Genomic DNA, 7,816 nt, shown 5'->3' with positions numbered 1-7,816 from the left:
TAGGAGGTGTATGCTGCATTATCTGACGAGGTTAGCCTGGATTATGAGCAGGTAAAAGCTGCAATTCTGCGCACCTATGAGCTGGTGCCAGAGGCATATCGTCAGAGGTTTCTTAGTTTTAAAAAGAATGATTCTAAAGCTTATGGGGAATTCGCCCGTGAGAAAGAGGGACTGTTCGATCGGTGGTGCTCGTCGACGGGGGTAAAGTCTCTAGAGGACCTGAGAACGTTGATGCTCGTGGAATAATAAAAAAACGGTTTGCTTGACAGGGTGGCCACATATCTTAATGAGCAAAGATCTGTAAAACTGTTTTGGCTAACAAGTTTGTTCTCACTCACAAGTCTTTCTTCAGTAAGAGGGGTAGGGCGCAGGCCCAGTTTGGGGACAGCCAGGTCAGGGAAAGCCCAGGTTCCACTAACGTGCCATGGCAGGCCAGCATGTCAAGAAGTGCGGAGGAAAAGGCGAGGGAGGTGAATTGGGGTCCTAAGGATAGCCCAGTGTGTTTCTTCTGCCAGAAAAAGGGTCATATTGTGGCTAATTGTTATGCTTTGTGGGATGAGAAGAAGCCTGTAAAGTCAGTCGCCTTGGAGAGTACTTCAAAGCCAGGATCTTTTAAGTCAGAACTGGAAGTTTTTGCTCCATTTCTCATGGAGGGAATGGTGTCTTTTCCGGGGAAGAACAACAGGGTTCCAGTAACCATTTTGAGGGATACAGCAGCGTCACAATCATGGTCACAATATAGTGAGGGGTGTGTTGCCCCTCTCTGAGGAGTCTGCTGTGGGTTCTGGTTTTCTTGTGAGGGGGTTTGGTATGCAGTATGTGGGTTCGCCCTTGCATAATATTCACCTTGAGTCAGATCTAGTCACAGGTCCGGTAATTGTCGGGGTTCGGCCATGTCTTCCCATTGAGGGGGTAGATTTGATCTTGGGGAATGATTTAGCCGGTGGCAGAGTGCTCGTTAAGCCGGAGGTGGCTGCGGTTGCAGTCCAAGTGTGGAGTTGACGTTAGCGATGTTGATCTGTCTGAGTTTTAGGGCTGCGGAATTGGAAAGACCGATCAGGGACCCTCCACTGTGGCGAGAGGGTGGGAAATCGGGTATGGTAAGCCTCGGTGCTGTGCCTGTGGCAAGTCATCAGCTTGCTGGCCACCTGGGTGTTAATAGACCTGTCGCTGCCTGTGTGGTGGCGCTGTCCAGTGCTGAAAGTGACACCCCTGTCACCTCGGAGGCCTCGATCATTGCGGAGCGGGCAGAGGATATTGTGGACCAATCGAAGGCGGTGTTACAGGGGAGGCTGCGAAACTGAGGTTACCTACTGTAACCCCAGCTTCTATGAGTAAATGGCGTAGCCCTCTAAGGCTATCGCTATTGGGTAATCCCCCTTGTAGTCCACGCCCACCCGCAAGGTGGGCCCCACCCTCGGGCTTCCTTCCGGTATAAATAGGAAGGAGGCCCTACAATCTGCTCCCATAGAAAATAACTTTTCTTCAGCTATTCGTAGAGCCAGTGGGGCCCAGCACTTAGAGGGCTACGCCATTTACTCATAGAAGCTGGGGTTACAGTAGGTAACCTCAGTTCTATTTCGTATATGGCGTAGCCCTCTAAGGCTATCGCTATTGGGTTAAGGGCGAAGCATGATGTAGTCTGCGCCCCACTGGGTCCGCCCGGCGCGAGAAGCACAGACACACCTGCTCATTAACACCTCCTGCCTGTTGTGCCATGCGTAATGGCGCATCACCGTCCCTGGAACATAGCAAAACATGCCTATCTTCCCTGACGGGGTGAAGGTTGGGAACAATACATACCGGCCGCTGTGAGAAAGTAGAGACGAAGGTCCCACCTTGCCCATCGATCATAGAGGGGGAACAGCAGCTCTCTGCGTGTCAGACAGGTAGGAGAGCGCCCAGCTGGATCCCTGACGTCACTCACTCTGACCAGGCACTCCGTACAAAGTGTGTCAGAGGAAAAAGGAACATCCCTCCTATAAGAGGGGGAAAGGGCCGCTCTCCGCGTGCCGAGAGGCAGGAGAGAGAACCAGAGGGTGCATTGCGCGTTCCCGCGTGCGGCGAACAGATCCACCTCCGCCCTCCCGAACTGGCTCCAAACCTGGGCGATCAGCTCGGGATGTAGGCTCCAGTCCTCCTGGCGAGGACCTCCTCTGGACATGAGGTCTGCCCCTTTGTTCAATTCGCCGGGCACATACATTGCTCTGATGGAGAGCAAGTGTGCGCGCGCCCAGATCAACAGCCGCCTGGCTGTGTTCAGAAGCTGCGCTGAGCGTACCCCGCCCTGGCGATTGATGTAGGCTGCCGCGGCTCTGTTGTCTGTGCAAATCAATACATGCTGATTCTGCAGCAACGGGGCAAAATGCTGAATTACTTTCCGTACAGAGAGCAATTCCAGCACGTTTATGTGGAGGGACATGTGAGCTGGCCACTGTCCCCCCACTGCCTGCGAAATACACGTTCCTCCCCACCCTGAGTCTGTGAACACCGAGATGTGTGACGTAACTTTGCCTAGGGCCACACCCGCTGACAGGACGTGGGGACTTTTCCAATAGGTTAAGTCTGAACCCACGGAAAGAGGGATGGCCACCATGCGCCTCTTCTGTCGCACAGGGTCGATGCGTAGGCGAATAAACCACCTCTGGAGTCTACTCGTGTGAAGGAGACCCAGGGGAATCACCACGTGACCGGCTGCCATCATGCCGAGCAGCTGCATCACGGAGAGGGCTGTCACCACGCTGCGGGGTGTGACGCGTCGAAGGAGAGCTGTCAGTGTCTCCACTCTCTGCCGTGAGAGTCGCGCTCTCAGGCGGGCTGAGTTCAATTCCACACCTAGGTAAACAATACTCTGGGATGGAAGAGGACAGCTCTTTTTCCAGTTTATTATGAAACCCAGCTTTGAAAGATGCGATATGAGCTGTACTGTCTGTAAAGCCACTTCCTCCCTGGAGCGAGCCATCAGCAGCAGGTCGTCCAGGTAAAACAGTACTCTCATCCCTCCTCTGTGTAGCGGCTGCAGCGCCGTCTCTATACACTTTGAAAAGGTGCGAGGAGCCAGGGAATAACCGAACGGCAGACGGTTGTACTGGTACGATATTCCCTGGAATGAAAACCGCAGGAATTTCCTGTGTTGTGGGATGATGGGTACGTAGAAGTATGCATCCTTCAGGTCTATAGAGGTGAACCAGTCTCCCTGGTGAACACTCTCTAGCACCCTTTTGATCGTCAGCATGTGACAAGGCCTTTTCATTATCGCCTCGTTGAACGCTGACAGGTCGAGGATGGGTCTCATTCCCCCTGACTTTTTTGGGATAAGAAAATAGCGGGAGTAATACCCCTGATTTTCTTCCCCTTGAGGAACCCTGGAAATAGCCTCTTTCAACAGGAGTTCCCGTAGCTCTGCTTGGAGCGCAAGACACTGTTCTCGGGATGACAGGCGTGTCTCCTGTATCCCGTTGAACTGTGGGGGGGGGGGGAGGCGAACTGCAGGGTGTACCCTCTGCTGATCAGCCTGCTCATCCATCTGTCCATCAGACACACGCGGTGCTACTCCGAGAAACACTCTGAGAGTGGGCACACATGCTCGAGATGTGTTGTGGTCGTCATGACGACAAGCCACGCCAGAGCCCTCGCCGCCGCTGCCCGTGAGGCAACCCAAGGTGGGCCTAGAGCGAAAGGGCTGTGAGGAAGCCTCCACACGCTGCGTTTCACTCCGACTCTCATCATGAGGCGCGTACACGCTCAGAGGATGAGTGGAGGTGTGTGCAGTGACGTCCACATGAGGCGTTACCACGGCGCTCATGGGCTTATTGTGACCGTGTGTAGGTGGCGTATCTATGACAGAGGAATGCCGCGAGCTCTGTGGTTTAATAACCGAAAAGTTATAACCACCAGGCCTCTGCAGCGAACCCTGCTGCCTACTAATCAACAGATTGGAGGCAGCTGGTTTAGTTACCGAGCTCTGCAGCTTATTAACCGATAGATTAAAACCTGCAGGCTTTTCTAACGAACCCTGCTGGCTATTAACCGATAGGTTATAGGCAGCTGGTTCACTCAGAGTGGGGGATATGTGAAACACATTTGATACTGATGACTCAGACAAAAGGTTGGAAAATGAGCTTCTCTCTTTATTTCCTTCACAATCCCCCCCAAACCTTCAAGACCTGCTCTGCTTGCTCGGCGGCTCTCGTGGAGCAGACGACGAGTGACGAGCGGTTGTTGTGGGCATTTCTCCGCCTGCCGCAGGGGCCGGGTTGGCCCCTGCTGCTGCTGCGGGCGCTGGTGCCGCTGAGACTTCACAGCAGGCTGGAGCCAGCCAACGTGCTGGCGGATATCATCCGCCTGCTCCGCCGACGCCTGAAACGCACACTGGTGCGCCCGGTCAGCCTGGCGGGCCACATACTGGTCCTTGGGGGAGGCCAAAGTTGGGCGGCGTCCGGCGATCCTCCGTGAATCCCTCCACCTTAGTGAAGGGAACAAAGGTGGCCACCGGAGCCCTCAGGGTCCTCGGGTTCGCCGCCGCCCCCTCCTGGTACCTCCTAATGGCGCTGAAGCACGGCCAGATCGGGTCACTCCTGCCCGTCTGAACCCGGGAAAAAACTCCGGCCATGTCGTCCAGAGCCACCCTCTCCCGACCTAGGGGAACGGGGAGACCTCTGCAGGCTGCCGCCTTGCCGATGATCTCCGGCAGCTCCACCATGATGCCACCTAACGCCGGCAGCGCCGTGGCAACGGAGAAAGGGACCGCGTGCTCGGCCGCCACACCAGCACCCCGCTCCGACTCCATCTCCCCTGTCCGGGGGAGAGGGGGGAGGGGAGAGCCGCATGGTGACCCATGGAGAGAGACGGGGTAGGAGTCGTCCGACTCCTGCCAAGCACTCGGCTCCAGAGACAGGCTGTCGTCCCTGTGCTCCTGGACGGGCCAATCGTCCTCCTCAGCCGCAGCAGCTAGAGCGTCCGCTCTTCGCTTCCTGTCGGCTGATGGGAGACGGGCACAATGCGAGCAAGCGACCTGCTGGCTGAGAGCCGCGTCCGCGTGCTCTGGCCCCAGGCAGGATTCGCATATTGCGTGCTGGTCATAGCTCATGATATATCCCGAGCCACACGAGGGACAATCACGGACGCAGTTGTTGCTCATGATGAATTTTCAATTTCTGTGCTTCAGTAACTGTGCTGGTTTGCTGAAGAAAAGAGGGAGCAGATTGTCGGGCCTCCTTCCTATTTATACCGGAAGGAAGACAGAGGGTGGGGCCCACCTTGCGGGTGGGCGTGGACTACAAGTGTTTCAGTGCTGCGCGTGGGCGCAGGGGAATTACCCAATAGCGATAGCCTTAGAGGGTGAAGCCATATACGAAATAAAACTCAGGGATTCTGGTGAATATTGAGTCTCATTTAGCAAACTTACCTGATGCGCAGCGTGCAGACGTAGTGGAACTGATCGTGAAGTGGAGCACCCTGTGTCATACCGCTTCAAGCAATTCAATCGCCACCAGCGGGTGTGTTCCACCATCGAAAAGGAAGCACTGGCTATGGTTCTGGCTTTAAACCACTTTGAGGTATACGTTGGATCATCACACATTCCTGTCACTGTTCTTACCGATCACCACCCCCTTGTGTTTTTGCAGAGGATGCGTAACACAAGTCAAAGATTGATGCGGTGGAGTATTTCTATGCATTGCCGCGCTTATAAATATGTCGCAGTTGTTGCAAGTGTTTTTTTTGTGTGTATTGAATGGTATTTGCCTGTTCGGTGTGTGGACTGAGTGGTCGTTAAAGACAAACGTATAGTCGTGAGCGCGTCTGTCAACTCAGAGTTGATTGTTGTGATTGTTTTTTTTTTTTTTTTTTAAATCACTAACTCATGGTGGGGATGTTACGTGCTCCCCTCTTGTTGTCTTTTCTGTCTGCAGACCAGGTGCACCAGGTCTGCCCCTGGCTCCGCCTCTGCCCAGGTGTTCCTAATTCCACTCAGCCGTGTTATAAAGGAGAAACTGGAGGAGAAGGCGCTCTCGCCTATCCTAACGGCTTGGTGTGTAGGAGCTTAAGAGCCGAGGCTATAGGCTAAGGAGCAGGACATCTGTAAGAACTTGACCAATCACAACAGAGCCGGCCATCCAGAGGGATCTGGTTTCAGACAGAGGGTGAAAAAAGGTGCTGCAGCACAGGCAGTATGAGAAAAATAAAGACATTTTTGAATATTAAAGCATGGAAATGTCACAGTAGAGGTACAGAATACAAAATGAAACCTGAAAATGACCTTAATAGGGCCATTTAAATAAATATATAATTTCCTCTTTCTGGAAAAGTGTCAGTGATTTTTTTTCCACCAAGTTGTTAAATTAAAAAAAAGACCTAAACTGAACCGGAGCCACACTCAGAGTGTGTGTCTCTTTTTGGGCTTCAGTGTGGTTCAGTAATATGGAGATGAAGCAACAGAGAGGTGCAGCACTTCAAAGGGCATGTGTGATCACAGAGCTGACCAGATGTTAGCTGCCTGATGCTACTGCTGCTGTCCAGATGGATATAATGGAGCCACCAGAGCTGGGTAGGGCTCTTTTAAAATGTAACGGCTTAAATGTCTCCTGCAGAAATAATGTTTCAGATTTAGTAGAAGCCTCCACATGGGGTAGAATATAAATATATAACCCCTGATATGTTGTTGCTCATCCTCCAGCTCAAAGCACTCAATGGCAATTTCAGGTTGTTATTCACTGATTTTTAATTTGCCTGAATGAGGGAGTACGCATGAGCCAAAATAAAAATGTAAGGCTTCATAGCATGAAACACCGTTCTTTACTTTGGCAATGAGCAGTTAGTGCACAAAGAAATGTTATTCATGTGAGAAATGGTATGTTACTTTCTAATTTTCTTCACCCTCTCAACAGTCTTCAGAGCTACCTACCACAAAACCACAAGGCTCACATCCTGAGTTCACAGAATACACAGTAATAGGACCAAGTTTCACAGAGAGAACGTATAGGACAACATGATGTCATCGTTAGTCGTTTTGATTACTAGGACTAGTAGTGTTTTTTTGAGAACTTGCTGCTTTTTAAAAAAAAATATTGGTTTAATTAATGATTGGAACATTCATATAGATGTGACGACCCCTCCACACCACTAGGCGTTCCGTGGTCTCTCTCTCTCTCTCTGTTTATAGGATCCGGTGCTGTGGGGCCGGCAATTAACTGATGAGCTGCACCTGCGTCGAAAATTGAAGTACACTGAAACTTTGCGTAATCTGGATTCACTGTTGGGTCATTTGTGGGCAGAAGGAAGGTCTGAGTTGACTGCTCTGATTCATAGTCATCTGTGTCTATTCAGTGATACACCAAGCCAAACACACATGATAGTGCATGATATAGATGTAGAGGGTGCGCATCCCATCCGTCAGCGTTTCTATCGTTTGTCTGAGGAAAAACGTAAGGTAATGGATACAGAAATCATACATGCTCGAAAATGGCATCGCTGAACCTTCTTGTTCAAGCTGGGCATCACCCTGTCTGCTTGTGGAGAAGTCTGATAAAAGTCCTAGGTTTTGCACAGATTATCGGAAGGTTAATGCTGTTACTAAACACGATGCGTATCCACTGCCTCGTATAGAAGATTGTATTGATCAGGTTGGTTCTGCGCAGTTTGTGAGCAAATGTGACCTTTTAAAAGGTTACTGGCAGGTTTCATTCTCCCCAAGGGCCAAGGAAATCTCCACCTTTATTACACCCTCAGGGTTATATAACTATAATGTGATAAGTTTTGGTCTGCGTAATGCTCCCTCCACATTTCAGCAACTTATGAACAGCGTGGTGTCAGGGTT

This window comes from Notothenia rossii, assembly GCF_949606895.1.
Source record: "Notothenia rossii genome assembly, chromosome: 9".
In the NCBI taxonomy this organism is placed as follows: domain Eukaryota; kingdom Metazoa; phylum Chordata; class Actinopteri; order Perciformes; family Nototheniidae; genus Notothenia; species Notothenia rossii.
This window is presented reverse-complemented; position numbering follows the sequence as displayed.